Raw genomic sequence first — 15013 nt, forward strand, 5'->3', positions numbered from 1 at the left:
AGGGGGGAGGGTGGAAGAGGGTTGGCCCGCCTTTTCCCCTTGGTTTTGCCGTTGATGACGTATAGAGGAGAGGGTAGCAACAGTTGCCTCGAGACCCCCGCGCGCCATAGTGACTGTAGTCGTGGAGACAGTTACTTACCAACGGGAGCAACACGCAGCAACAGCAACAGCAGCAGCAACGAGAGAGAGTGAGAGCAGCCAGGGCAGAACTAAACACAAGGCAAAGGTGAATATATCTATACTGGATGCAATGTATTGCTTAAACTCGCTCCGAAAACGGGGTTTGTGTTTTTTCACAACCCCCCAAAAATCATCACAAAAGGCGCCTGGTTCCAAATGGAGTTGGGGTTTTTTTTTCCTTTGATTCGTTTTTTTTTTTTTTTTTTTTTTTTTTTGGTTCTTCTTAAAAATCAATGATGAAACCAGGCGGTTAACATTTTGTTTACAATTGTATTTACCGTATACAACTCGAACCCCCATTTTCTTTTTTCAAGTCAGACAGAAGACGTGTCTGTATTTCGGCGTTTATAATTGAAGTGTAGTTTCCTCCTTTTTCTCTTAAAAACAAAACAAAAAGAAAAAAAAAAAAAAACACCGAGTGTTTGGGGAGAAATATACTGGGCTGTTATTACACAGTGTGTTACTAGCGAGAGAGAGAGAGGCCGTGAAAAAAACCAAAACAAAACAAAAAAACTTTATTAAACTCCAGGCAAGTTAGGTATGAGTCACGTTCTGGGTATATTTTAGTATTCAACAATTTTAAGGTGTTGTATTTTAAAATGCGTGCTATACCAGCGCTACAGTTGTAGCTGATCGGAGGAACCAGGCGATCGCTTGTGAATACTGACGTAAGGTTATCTCGTAAAGAAATAACACGCCTATTAATAACCATTAGAGTCGTACATATCTGCTTCACGTTTCTTTTGAATCGGTTGCTTCTTTTTTTTTTTTTTTTTTTCTATTTTAATTGTTTTTTTTGGTCGTCAGTAATCCAAGTTTCGAAAATGTTCTCGCTACCTGTTTTTAGCTATTTTAGTATTTTCGAATCCGTTGCGATAACGTTTTAAACAGTTTTAATCTTAAACCATGTGCGTTTTCCTCCTTAACAGTTCGTTGTTTTCGTGGGTAGAATGATCAAACGTGCCGTACAGTATTTAAAATCCTCTAAAGTTTACGTGCATGAGATGTTTTTTTTTTTTTTTTTTTTTTAGCTACTAGGTGTTTAATCGCAGACGCCAGCGATAGCTTGTTGCATCCGATTTGAAAATAAACTAAATACTTTCTACTGTCATTGTAAATGTAATCAATAGAAACCTGTCTGAGTATTCTTTGTGTGTTTTATGTCTTTGAAAGTATCTAACAGTAATCGTGTGCTAAATGTGTGCCCAACTGTAGAGTTTACTAGTGCCTTCATAGGTGTAAAATAACGCAGGGGCTGGAGGTAATTTGTTTGTGTACAATAAGCATATTCCTTTAAAACATGAAAGCTATATTGTACCTTTTAAACTATAAAGAGACTGCCACACTACCCACTTTGACTAGCAGGTTTTTTTCCAATGAAGTGTATGATCTGCTTGGGGTCTGTAGAAATATAAATACAACAGAACTATGCTATTATCCCAAAATAGCTTTTATGAAAAGTCAGCAAAGTCGCATAAGAAACGCAGTGATTTCATAACTAAGCTCTGGTCATCTAAAAGTGACTTAGGTTTTCATAATTTTTTTCTCTCTTTTGATAATGTTCGGAAAATATCTAATCTAGGCATGTGTTATTCTGGGGTCCTCCAAGTTTCAGTATTTTTAAAGTCAAATTAATAACTGCTTAAGGGCCTATAAAATGTCTCTTATAAAAACTAGCATTGTATATTATATGCAGGCACATTAACATGACAAACTGTATACAATGCCACAGAGTCTTTTACTGGTTTAACTCATCCTCAGACTGTTTATTGTTCAGGAACTCCAAGCTAGGCTAGGTAAACTACATTTATTAGTTCAACCTGCTGCTAGCTTTAAAGTTGTACAGGGCTTGTTTAATAATATCTAAGCAGTGCTCATTGACATTTAACTGTTAGAACGACTGACATGCTTTGGGATCAGTACCTAATGCATTTATAATTCAAATTATATAATTAAAAAACACAACTGTCACGATTTGAACATTTAATAAACTACTTTCTACAGAAAGTTTATTATTAACCTAGAAATCAATACTATCTGACATATTTAGCTTGTTTTTAAAGAAAAAAAAGTTTCAATTCTGCACATAAATTGGAGGAAAAAGAAAGAAGAAAAATCATATTTCAGGTGTATTTTTATTTTAAAGAAACCTGTTAGTTGTACAGCATTTATTGCCTTAGCTACATTCATGTACAAGATTCTTAAAGGTTACTGTATAAAAAATAATCAGGTTTAAATAACGATACTCTGAATAATTGCTTTCTTCTTTATATTAGCAGGTTTCTTTATTTAACATACAAAAATCTAAATGATTTGATTCCTGATCCCTCCACAATACACAACAAACACACACATTTTAATTCAACAAAATATATTGTCACTGGTAATGGGATACACAGCTACAGGTGCTACAGCACTATGCATATTTTATAAGGAGAACCTTATGACTAATATAGGAAATAATTAATAATGGATCTGTGAATCAGGTAAAGAAGAATGGTCCTTTCAAATTTTTCTCTTTGTCTGTTACCAAGACACATTTGTTAGTGCATTGAAGCATGTTAGCAGTTCATTGCCTTTTGAGAAGTGTCCTTAACTAAATAACGAGGTGCTTGGTAAATCTGTGTACAGGTTGTGGTCTCTAGTAACCAGGTAGACAAGCTATTGACAGATTTAGCACAGTTTAGCTCCAACTGGAGGGATCTGTCTTTGACAAGCTTTGTTTGTTTTGTGTGTGCATCCATGTGTGTGTGTTTTTGTATTTTATTTATTTATTTATTTAATACTTGCCAGCATTCAAATCAGAGTAGAAACGTTTTGAAAATGAGAGCACATACCTGTTCGACATGGCAACCACCTGATAATAAGACCTTGCCGCTGTCAACAGCAGTGTAAAAAAACACCAGGATGAAAACCTCTAGGGCCTTCAATCCAGCTGACAATCAAATCACAGGTGCTCCCTTTAAAATGAAGAATGAACAGTGGAGCTTGGCCTTTAAATGTTGCGCTAATGAGCATGTTAATTAGTCTTCAGAGCTTTAAACCTGAAAGGCTGTTCTGGGTTTCTTTTCATTGTATTGTACCAGAGTGTCTTCTTTCTTTAAACAAGGCACCCAATCCTTCTAAAAAAAAAAAAAAGAAAGCTGCCATAAAGAAAGCCTCTTCCTTCTCTTTTATACAGTACCTTATCAGAGATACAATAACATTTCCACGTGCTTATCTAATTTTTTATTTCAATTAAAACTAACAATAATAATGGCAGATGTTTAAGAAGGTTTCTGCCTTATCAGGTTGCCTGGTGAATACATTTACATGACACCAATGAAACCCTCAGTCAAAATACTACTTTATATCACATAGAAAGGTACCAAGTGTAGAAAACGGTTGCCATGTGCATGGACGTATAAGGCATTGTTAAGTGTACAGGCTCCAGTCTTCTATGGTTATGCTGTACATTTGGTGACGTGTTATAACACTGTCACGCCTTTTACATGGATCATGCATTGGAAACGTCAGTAAAGTAAAACTGCGTCATTTCTTTAAGGCCAAGAAAGAAAGAGAGAAAATCATGTGTTGAACTACCAAGTTCTCAAAGTCTGGTATTTAAGTCTTTGATAGGGTTACACTAATTGGATGTGGTAGTAACTGAATGTCCGTCTTATTAAAATTTTGGCTCTTGCACCATGTTTTTATTTTACCATAGTATCTTTGAAACTGTTCTGCATTTCCCCCAAAAATGCCAGTCTAAATTAGGCAGCATCCACACAGAGCGACGTGAGCAAAGTCTCCGAATTCCAGTCTACATCAGACACGATTTCGAAATGATTCAAAAGACTGGAAATAAATACATGACCCCACCTGTGCGTTCCTGTGGAACACACTAGAGATGGGCTGTCCCATTACAAAACAGGGCTTGTTTTGATAAAAGGTTACCACCCTGACCTCCAGCAACTCCATTGTAAAATAAAGGTTGGACTTGTAAAACCGATAGATCAGAGTTATTGAACATCCCTATATATCCAACAGTTTTATTGTTATTATTAGTAGTAGTAATTGTACAGTGGTAGTCGTAGTTTAGTATAGTCAAACTAATATTTTCAAAATGATTTTGTTATACATTTATATATACAATTTATTGTAGTCTCAATTGTTTCTTTACAAATTCCATTGATGCTTGTTGTTTATTAACTTAAGTATTGTAAAGTGCAACTATTATTATTACGCTGTTGCTGTTAAGCACTATAACCATCTTCATCGTCATTATTATTATAATCTGTGTTATGTGCAGGTCACCACTTGTGTTATTATTTACTTTTATTTAGTCTTTCTTTTTAAAACAGTCTGGTGAACTTGACAGAACATGATTTATAACTGTGGCTAATAATCTTCAAAATTGTGTATGAGCTTGGTAATGTTGGGATGCGTCACATAGAATACAGATGTGTTGCTGGCTTTGTTTTACAACGTATAGAATAGTAGGACCTCTGTAATATATTTGTTTGTTTGGTGAATCTCCACAAAACTTCACGTTATGCGTATGGAAAGACAACCTTCTTGTCACAGATTTCTGCCATGGAACAAGTTAGTGAGCAACACGTTATTTATCATAAAAACAGACAAACCAAAAAAAGAAGAAAAAATACTTGTTCTGCCTTGTAGTTAACATTTTTAATTTGCTTTTTTTGAACTACTGCTTTCTTCATAAACATTTTATGCTTGCACAGGCAGGTTAAGATAAAACCTGCACCACAAAAAAAACCAAAAAACAGGTATAGACTAGATTAGGGTTAGCTGTAACTTACTCAATATGAATATTACTACATGGATGAATTACTGAAAAAGGATTCATACAATGAAAGGGTACTTCTGCCACTGTTTAGACTGTTAGCATAGTCCCTGTTCTCCACAATATAGCGTCCTTTGCAATGCACTTTGGCTTCATTGTGAAACTAGTTTGCGGAGATGAGGATAGAATCAAAGAATTATTGTCTGTTTCAATTATAGTATCAAATTCTGTCAAAGTATTGCTCACTGACATAAAGATCTAGGGTAAGCAGGTCTTGGGATTTGTGAAAACTGTAGAATACCAGGAAGCAGTGGCAGGACTATCTGAGTATAACTTAAGATGGAAACATCCCTTGATCTGAAGGTAGCTGCACCAGAGGTAATGCAGGTGTTGTTAAAGCTTTGGCTGTCAGGAGTGGTTACACTCTGTGGGAAGAATAAACCGCTTGATAGCAGACAAAATAACTGACTGGTTACATTTGGGACAGGCAGATAGTATTTCTCTCAAAGCAAACAGGTGAAATCTACTATATAAAAAAAACATCATTCCAAAATGTTTTAGGTTCTGTTTTTGGAAGAGGGCTCTTCTGATTCTACATGTACTGTGTATGGAAGAGTAAAGTCTGGCTTTATAGTCGTCTGGTCTTATTACCAGCCACTAAATCCCTTTTCTGACTGGTAAATTCAACTTTTCACTGTATTTACTTAGTTAAAAAATCATATTGAAAAGTTTCAGTGTGCTTGAATGTATTTGTTTATTTGAAAACTGTTGCCCTTTGCTGGCCAGATATTTATGTAGACATTGTAACAACCCAAGTGCTGTAATTTCAAATCTAGATAAGTCATTTTTTTTTGCTGATTTTGAATGATTGTGGGTCCATTGTTGTCAGTGCCCCCTAGGCACGAATTGTATTTTGACCTTAATTGGGGGATGGGCGATGACAAGATTGATTGTTATTACAGAGGTGATTAAATATTACATGAAAGGATGTGCAGTTTAAAAATAGGTCTGATAAATTGATATGGAACATCCCGTTTGGTTTAAGGAAATAAGAATAAAAGCTACACAGGATGTATTGTGAAAGAAAGAATAGTTACATGTTTCACATTTCTCCTTTTAGTTCCTCCTCAGCATACAAGACAGTTTCAAGTGCTAGAAAGGGGACCTGTGTAGTCTGGAAAGCTGGTGTCTAATAAATATTTTGTTGGGTTTTATAATTGGATCCCATTTTGTTCTGCTGCACTACAGCTGGACCTAGGACAACATTCTTTTCTTTTTTTTTTTTTTTTTTTTTTTTTTTTTTTTAAGCAACTTCATATTTTTGGATGGTCTTCAGTTAAACAGGCTAAAGTCACTAACAGGAATCTCGTGGAACAAAGCAATATGTTTAAGACCAAAAAAAAAAAAAAAAAAGGATCTAAGTTCTCAAGATGCGTGTTGCAACTTGTGTTCTTGTAAGTGTTTTTTTTCCCCCACTCGTATCCATGGGCATTCTTAGAATTCCACCCAACTTGTATCTTAGCTACACACAACAACTAATTAAATTTACTGACAATAACAGCAGACAGGGCTAAAATTAGCATTACAAAGGGTATTATGCTTTTTTTTCCCTCATTTATTCAACGACTGTGAAAGAGGGCCCCAGAATACTAAGTCGCACCCTCGTGACACACTTTTTCTTTAATGAAAACTCACCATAGCCCCTTTCATTTGCTGCTATTTTATATTAATATAATACTGTCTCTCCAAGAGTAGCTAAGCAGTGAGCCCATCTTGTCAATCCTAGCTTTTGCTAACATTACATTTCAACTCTGTTAAGAATCATATTCAGTTTAGTCCCCATTTAAAACTACCCTAGATTAAACTTGTGGACAGACTGGGCTATGGTCAAGGGCAAGTGCCTTGAAAGACCTCTTGTTTACTGAAGTTCAGGTTTTATACCCCTATTTACACTTGCTAGCTGTCACTAAAACGGTTTAGTTGAATCCTGCTTTGTTTCAGATGTAAACAGCTACAGTGGCTGTCCACCTACTAGTCAGCCACTCAGCCATAGTGGAATACATTAACTTCGCTGCACAATAGAAGTAGATGGCTTTTTGTTAAACCTCGTTTCTGCCCCAGGTGTCCGATAGTTTAATATTAAGAATGCTTTTAATTGGGATTAATTAGCCTCAACACATAATGCATCCAGAAAAATATATTGGCACATTATTTTGACAACAAAGACTTGTGGTTCTTGCCGTATAGAGTATTTAAATCAGATCAGCACAGACTGGGTTTATATATTCCCTGATCCATACACCACTGTTTGAGGTAGGAGGCGTGGAAGTGGTTAGATTAGACAGCCTAGTTTCATTTGGTAAATATGTCCATCACAGTTTTGTTTGTGATCGGACAAAAAATAAAGTAGCCCTTTCAGTTTCATTGTTCTGCTTGTGTTTGGGTTATTGGCCTGTATGCAGGTGGTCAGAATATATATATATATATATATATATATATATATATATATATATATATATATATATATATTATATATATTTTTTTTTTTTTACATTTTACAATGATTTTTTTCATGTTTTTGCTTCATTTGTTTTACACACACTTACCCCATGCACCAAATTCTTGAGTTTTGTTCAACACCATTATTCTGTGCCGTATTTGCTAAGCTTTTTACTGCCAGAACTCTATTGCAGTGAGAAATTGAACAAAGGCTGTGAGAAAGAAGGCAGGCTTGTTTACGTCAGCTGCCTAAACTTAGGGCACTTCATATGGATAAGTAATGAGAAGATTCTGATCAGGGCCTTGCAAGGCAGAGCCAAGGTTGAACAAAGCAGACATTTTGTCAACACTGTCTTCGATACTTTTAGCAATGTTACAATAACATGCTTAATGTCTTTTAATAGGTGAAAAGAATGGGTTAGAAACTCCACACTAGTCCTACATCCAGTCCTGTGTTTGTTTGTTTGTTTGTTTATTTATTTATTTATTTAATATATATAACTACTCCAGTTTAGGTATCCTTTCCAATTACCAGGTCCCAGGAATTAGGCTCTTCTAAAACGTCTCACCTGAGTTTATAGGTTTTACGGTTCATAACAGTTCGTGCAGTTATGGGGGGGGGGCGGGGGGGGGGGGGGGGGGGGGGGGCAATTTATTTAACAAGGGCCTGATTGCTCAAATAATATGGTTCATTAAGGGTAGTTCTGAAATCCAGGACTGTGTGTAGGGTTAATGTACGTTTCTAACCCCAAAAAGGATACAAGGTTAGTTTAAACATTAAATTATGTATGGTAAATATTTTAATTAAATGTGTACACGTATTGAGTGTTTTATTTTTTATGTACCATTAAACAGTGCTTTGGGGTTTAGATTAGCAAAATCTAAATTCCCCAAAAAGTCCCTTTACAAATTGCAGTTATTGTAAAAGATGTATTAACAAAGTAATCCAGGCAAGTCTCATTCTGCTTCTTGGATTGAGTCTTCCAGCAGAGGTTTTAAAATGCGTCTCCAGAGAGCTGTCAGACAGTAGACACCACGCTCACCGTGACGTGATGCTGCTGATCCTGGCTTGTGTGTTCACCCATTGACAGAGCTGGAGAGCGTGCTGGCCCTTTAAATATTGCTAGTGGAACTGGCAGGCCTCATTTGCAGAGTGTCAGTGTGGATTTCACAAAGCCACAGCACTGGCCTCCTTCTCGATTGGCTCGAGACTGGGAACTCATAAAGCAGCTCCTGTGTTTACACTGCAAGAGCCAGGTTAAACTGACAGAGTCCTGATTTTAATCTTCAGCTGCATATGAAAAGTTGAAGGCTTTTTTTTATAAATGTATTTTGGATTGCGTTTTTAACCACTAACTGACTTTACTGGGGAATTAAGCAGCTAGAATAATGATCTCAGTCATTTATTTTCTCAGGTTTTTAAAGCAGTTTTTTTGTGCATTAAGAGCAACTCTGCTGATTCAAACTGAATGTGGCTATGCTCAATTTGCTTGGTAGTGTTTGGATAAAACCACAGTGTGTTTCGGTTACAGTTTGGTTTAAACCCTTCTTGCTGTTCGGCAGAATGTGTTTCCTACAGGTCAAAGTAAAACAATGTTGGTGAACCTGCTCTATACAATAGAAAGTGTGGCTGCTGTAGCCCCAGGATAGCTTTATAAATTAGTGGTCTCAGTTTACTGTACTGGTTAAAGTGGAGAGGTGTACTGGTTTGATCACTGCTGGGACCTGGGGCACCCATGTAAGTTGTTGCTGTGGTGTTCTTAACCCACAAAGATAATTGAAGCTGAACAGAGGCCAGTTAGAGGGCTTCTCAATGTCATTTACCTCTGAACCCCTTGGGTGTGAATCTAGCTCAGTTCACAATGGGTCTGATGGTTTCACTTACATGCAATTGTCCCTCACCTTTCATGGGCAGTTTTTGTACTTTGAGGTCCTGTGTGGATCAGAGGTGTATGCATGTCCCATTCCATGAAGCCCATCTACTGTAAGTCCGTAACTGGTGAGCATTCTGTTATTTAGAAAGTGTTAGAGACATCAACACGTAATCAATATCTTCCCAACAGTATGATGCTGCTTAGCAGTTATGTCAAACTAGCTATCCTGCACCTGCCTTTCTACCTGAGTTATAAATTCCTTTCAAACTGCTATACTGCCCTGCGCTTTTCCCTGCCCCGACACACCTTACTGTGCAAACAGCTATAAAACAGACTGGATAATACAGCAGTAACAAACAACTGAAATTGAACAAACAAATCCTATATTTAAGAGAACCGACAAACCCAAAACACTTCAGTATTGATCTGAAAAAGTGACATTTGAAAGAGACACAGAAAAGTTTGTGCAGGAGTTTCTAACCAAGCAGCGCAACAAACCTATACTAGATCTACATGGAAACTGGAAAATACACAACTTTGCAATTGTGCCAGCTTCCCATGGTAAACTGCAGTTAGGAAGCAGTGCCATTAGCGAAGTAATATATATAGATGTTAAATCATCCTTTTTGAGGTGCCTGTGGATATATGCTTGAAATTGATTGATTGATCATTGGTCTATACACAGAGATAGGAATTTTAAATGAGTGAAAAACATTTACAGTACTGTGATGCTGGTAACCCAAGTCCTCTAACATGCCCCCAATTTACTCTAGTGCTCTTGAGATCTGATCTCTGAGTTTTGTGGACAGCTGCTACTATGCTCCTACAGTACAACACAACCCCGCTGTAAATCCACCAACTGAAAACAATCCCACCAAACAAACCGCTATCCTCTGGTTAGTTTGTGTACCGCTAAACTTCTGACATCTACATTCCTTAAATGTGTAACTTTGGGGAAAGTAAAACTGTCTGCACTGTCGAGTCTGCTTTATAATTTGGGTACACACAAGAATGTTATCGAGACAGTTTTGATACATTTGAACATTACTGTGTGCCACTGTGGCTTGCAGCTTTGCAGTTTTTAACACATTAAAAAAAAAAAATGTCTCATGGGAATATTCTGTTGTGTGATGGGACCTGAATACAGTACAAGCTATAGACACATCAACATAATGGAAGTTATAAATATTGCAGTCGTCTTGGAACTTAATTGTCCAGGATGTGGACTTTTTTTAAATAGAATTTATATAGATGCCTCTTTTCTGAAGGCCATATTTAAGTAAAACTGGTTTTCATTTTCACTGGGAGTGTCTTTCCCGCTGTTTTGCATTGTTTTTCCATCTGTTGATTGAATACGTCGTGCTTCTGAACTTGCAATGCAAATTTCAAATGATATGTAAATATGCCACTTTTTTTTTTTTTTTTATAATAAACCTGCGTCTCTGAGCCCAACAGGTTTGTTCTGAGTAAGCTGAAACGTACTGTAATGCTTGCCAAGTATTGCATATTTTTAATTTTGTTTGTTACTGTTTTCTTAGGATTATAAGGAAACTCTCATATTTTACTAATAATATACTATTGTATTGTTCTTTTGTTTGACTGGTTTTCCTTGCTTGGCACGAGCAAAAGCTGTACTGTATTGTATGTAAATGTGGCCCAGTGAGTTATTTAGTGTATACTGCAGTCTTGCTTGTTTGTATCTGGTTTTAGGGATGAAAATGGTCACAGTGGGTTAAGTGACTTGCTCACTGACATTCAGAGCCATGCAGTAAATCATTGGTTGAGCCTGGATCTCATAGCTGTTGGTCCTCAATGCCAGTTGTTAAACTTACTATGGTTAGTATAATCTGTTGCTATGGCTACCCATTTACTGTATCTCCAATTTGTTTTATTTAATTATTTTAACCAGTTTCGGCACTAGAAGTCTTTTTTTAAATTTTTTTAAAGAAATGCACAGTCATAGTGTTCAACAAAGGCATACTGCTACTACAGAGCAGATCTGTAAAGCTAAGGTTAATTATGAAAGGCAGTGTGACGGGATTTGTCTTTCGAATATACAAGACCCTGGTGGCTCCCCAACAGTGCTGTGAGCTGTGTAGAACAGAACAACAGGGACTGTTACTGGAAACAGGAGAGACTGCTATATCGAGAGGCACAGTAGTAGTGGGGAAAAAAACTAGTATCACTATAGTTTATTAACACAACTGAACTTTTTCAGTTGGTAGAATTCCATTATTGTTAATGGTTCTCTGAGACCTTGTCAAGTGTAGCTTATTTATGTCTGTTTGTATTGCCCCTCCCTATTTTGTTAATGTGAAATGGTCAGCTTGCATATATGTGGTTATGAAACCTATATAATACTATTAGCTAGTATGCAATATATTTTTCCAGTGTGTGTGTGTGTGTGTGTGTGTGTGTGTGTGTGTGTGTGTGTGTATATATATGTGTATATATATATATATATATATATATATATCATATATATATATTATATACGCTGATGCCTATATATATTATGCGCACGCTGATTGGTAGAAATTAAATGACATTATGGGGATGGCAGTGTTGTCTCCATGTGTTGCAATTCTAGTTTTAAAATGTTATTAGGACTCATGACCCCCAAAATGGCCTGCTCTTTACATATCAAATATCTTGGTTGAATTTGCAGTGGAGGAAAGTATGTTTACTATAAAAGGTGATAATGCATACATAAGTGTTTTTTTTTTTTTTTTTTTTTGTTCGTTTTTTTTACAGAATAACTGTTTAATCTTTACTCTATGGTGAAGAAATAATGTTGCCCCTTTCACTGGGTTTTCTGAAACTAATAGCTTACATATTTATTGTTGTAGTTTCTGGTTAATGTGAGATAGAGGGATCAGTTGGGGGATGGCATTGTTTGGTTTGGGAAGTATTCTGTTGGTTGCTTAGTAACGGGCTCCTGGAAACGGGAGTGGACTGCGTCGTCCCTGGCAACCGTTGTTGCTCAGCAAACAATGTGGGCCAGTGCAAACAAGAGCCAAGACTTAGGGCTCCTGTTTTTAATTGAACATCTGTATGTGTTTTTCTCTGATTTTAAATGCTGTTTAAGTTAGATTTGTCAGTGAAGGATGTGCTTAAATCCAGTCCAAGCTTTCATATGGACTGGCAGGTATTGGTTTATAGTGTAATGATAATTGCCTAAGACTGGGGCTTTTTAATTGCAGGCCTCTTCCATTGATAATGCAGTTGCAAACTATTTAAATCCTACATTTAAACCATTGAACTACATTTTCTCATTTTAGTGTTTTAGTTTTCCAAGAGCAACACTGTTTGCTATAAGCAGGCAAATTATTTCAGCAGTATGTAAAGTGTACTTAACTTTTATGGTTACAGTCCGTTGTAATTGAAGTGCTGTGTGATTGTCAGAAAAGAGCTTTTGTTGTGTATCTATCCGATGGCAGTTGGTGGACAATATATCTAGCTTCTAACCTTTAGTAAGACGCACTGTCTAACTCGGGGGTATTCAACCTTTTTTCTTTTTTTTTTTTTTTTTTTAAACTGTACCCCTTCTGTCTGGAGATCCCTTTACAATTTCCACTTGACTGATCTGGTACCACAGTTGCAATAAAAGGCAGAATATTCTAATGAACACATTTCTTTTTCCCCAGTTTTATTTATCTATTTATTTATTTATGGTTTTCCTCCCCATCTGCGGTTCACTTTGAGCTGCTAAACAAATGTAATATTTATGCGCAATGGTTTAGAGGTAATATTTGAACAGGTTCATATCAATTCAAGATTTTCTTTAATCACAACCACAGCTAGGACTAATGCACAGGGAATCCCACAGATAAGACTATACACTAAAACCTTAGTTGAAAACAAACCAATTTGAGTAGCACAGAAACTGTGTTTGTTATGCTAATACTGTAATTCTTTTCTTTTATCATTTTTTTTTTAAAGTGAAGGATCGTAATTGTGAAAGGGAAAACTTGGTCATGTTTGTTTGTGTGAATGTGCTTGTATTCAGGATACAAATGTAGCCTGGTCTGAACTGATTATCCCTGTATCTTCAATTAAACCTTACACACACTTGTTGCTTTTAAACTAAGTGAGAAAAGCACATCGCTCTAAGCACAAAATCAGAACGTTCTGGATTGAAAACAAAGGAATTCTGTTGCTTAAGTAGAACTTAGAATAATCTTTTAACCCAATATTGCAAGTAGCAGCGGCAACTTTCATAGTTTTGTTACATTATTAATTTATGGTAGTCTGGCTGGTTGTATTTCTCTATTGAAATGTGTTTTCTTTAGGCTGCTGAGTCTGGCTGTTATTTTTTCAGTTAATGCCATAGCATTAACAGTTTGCCTGCAGCCAGAGTGCACCGTGTTGGGATATTATTAGAAGGGGGCATATGATCTCTAGATTCTCCCCCTCCCTTTTATTTGATTTTACTTCTTTCCTTTTTTTTTTAATATATAAGTACACCCACACTGTCTTGCACAAAGTCCTTGACCACCTACTTCGCAGCCCTGATTAGCGTTGCATTCCTGCACTTTATTTCAAAACCCTTTCACCACCACCAGTGTTCTCCATGTTGGACTCTGGCTATTACGAAGTCATACATACACACCTTCTTGGTCATTGTCGCCTATTCGTTATGCAACAGTGTTTCAACCCTAAGCTGTGTCTGTTGACGTGACTAATTCATAGATTGGAAAGTTTCTTACGGATGCATGGCCGGGTTCAACAAAGAAAACAAGGATCCTGTCTCCTCCTTAAAAGTTCGTTTTTCTAAGTTATTCAAAATCTTTAGATCCGTTTTTGTGTTTTTAAATCTGCATTTGTAGAGTTTTGTGTAACTTTGTATCACCAATTTTAGCTACTAGCTTCTGAATGAGTACCATGTTATCTTACTAGTCTTAATGGACATTTCCTTTTTAATCAAGTTATCTGTACTGTTGAATGATTGAGTCAATTTGATTTATAAAGGAAGTGTTACATGCAGACATTTATAGGTGAAAACTTTAAATTTCAAATAAGAATGTGCATGTATGTCAGTTGAACATTTGAATGCTACAATATTGCATTTATTAATATGTTTAAGGTGTTTGATTTAAATTATTATTTTTTTAATATATATTTCGTTTAGTGTAAAATGTAACTTATTGATTGGATGATTGTTACTGTGTTTTTTAAAATCACCACTAATAAATGTTTTAACATAAGAACATAAGAAAGTTTACAAACGAGAGGAGGCCATTCGGCCCATCTTGCTCGTTTGGTTGTTAGTAGCTTATTGATCCCAAAATCTCATCAAGCAACTTCTTGAAGGATCCCAGGGTGTCAGCTTCAACAACCTGTCACCTGAGGGTTGTTTTGTGGATCTTCTGATGCACATATTGGGTATGCTCCCAATCTGTAGACCAAAGCCATGGTTCCCCCTTTTTTTGATATCCCTTAAAGTAATTTGCTTTTTCGATTTAAATATAAAACTCCTAGGGACGAATGTGGGGGGTGGTCACCATGGTTTCCTCTCCTTAGCAACCACCAAACATTTACAAAGCATTCAGGAATTTCCTCATATCAGTTGGATTATTGGAAGCCCCAGAGAATGGTTTTCATCTAAAACAAATATTAAAATTGGAAAACTGAGATATAGCACCCATGCGGCTGTTTGAATTGCTAATATGAA

At 36.3% G+C, this 15013-nt stretch overlaps 1 protein-coding gene across 3 annotated transcripts in view; it reads left to right on the forward strand.

Annotated features, from left to right (window-relative positions):
- Positions 1–15013, forward strand: part of LOC121301593 (DNA-binding protein RFX2-like) — a 31036-nt gene continuing 16023 nt past the window's right edge. For all 3 annotated transcript variants that reach the window (XM_041231110.1, XM_041231111.1, XM_041231112.1), the window contains exon 1: positions 1–226. The gene's annotated coding sequence lies outside the window, so the exon portion shown is untranslated. The remainder of the gene's footprint in view (positions 227–15013) is intronic.

This window comes from Polyodon spathula, chromosome 27, assembly GCF_017654505.1.
Source record: "Polyodon spathula isolate WHYD16114869_AA chromosome 27, ASM1765450v1, whole genome shotgun sequence".
In the NCBI taxonomy this organism is placed as follows: domain Eukaryota; kingdom Metazoa; phylum Chordata; class Actinopteri; order Acipenseriformes; family Polyodontidae; genus Polyodon; species Polyodon spathula.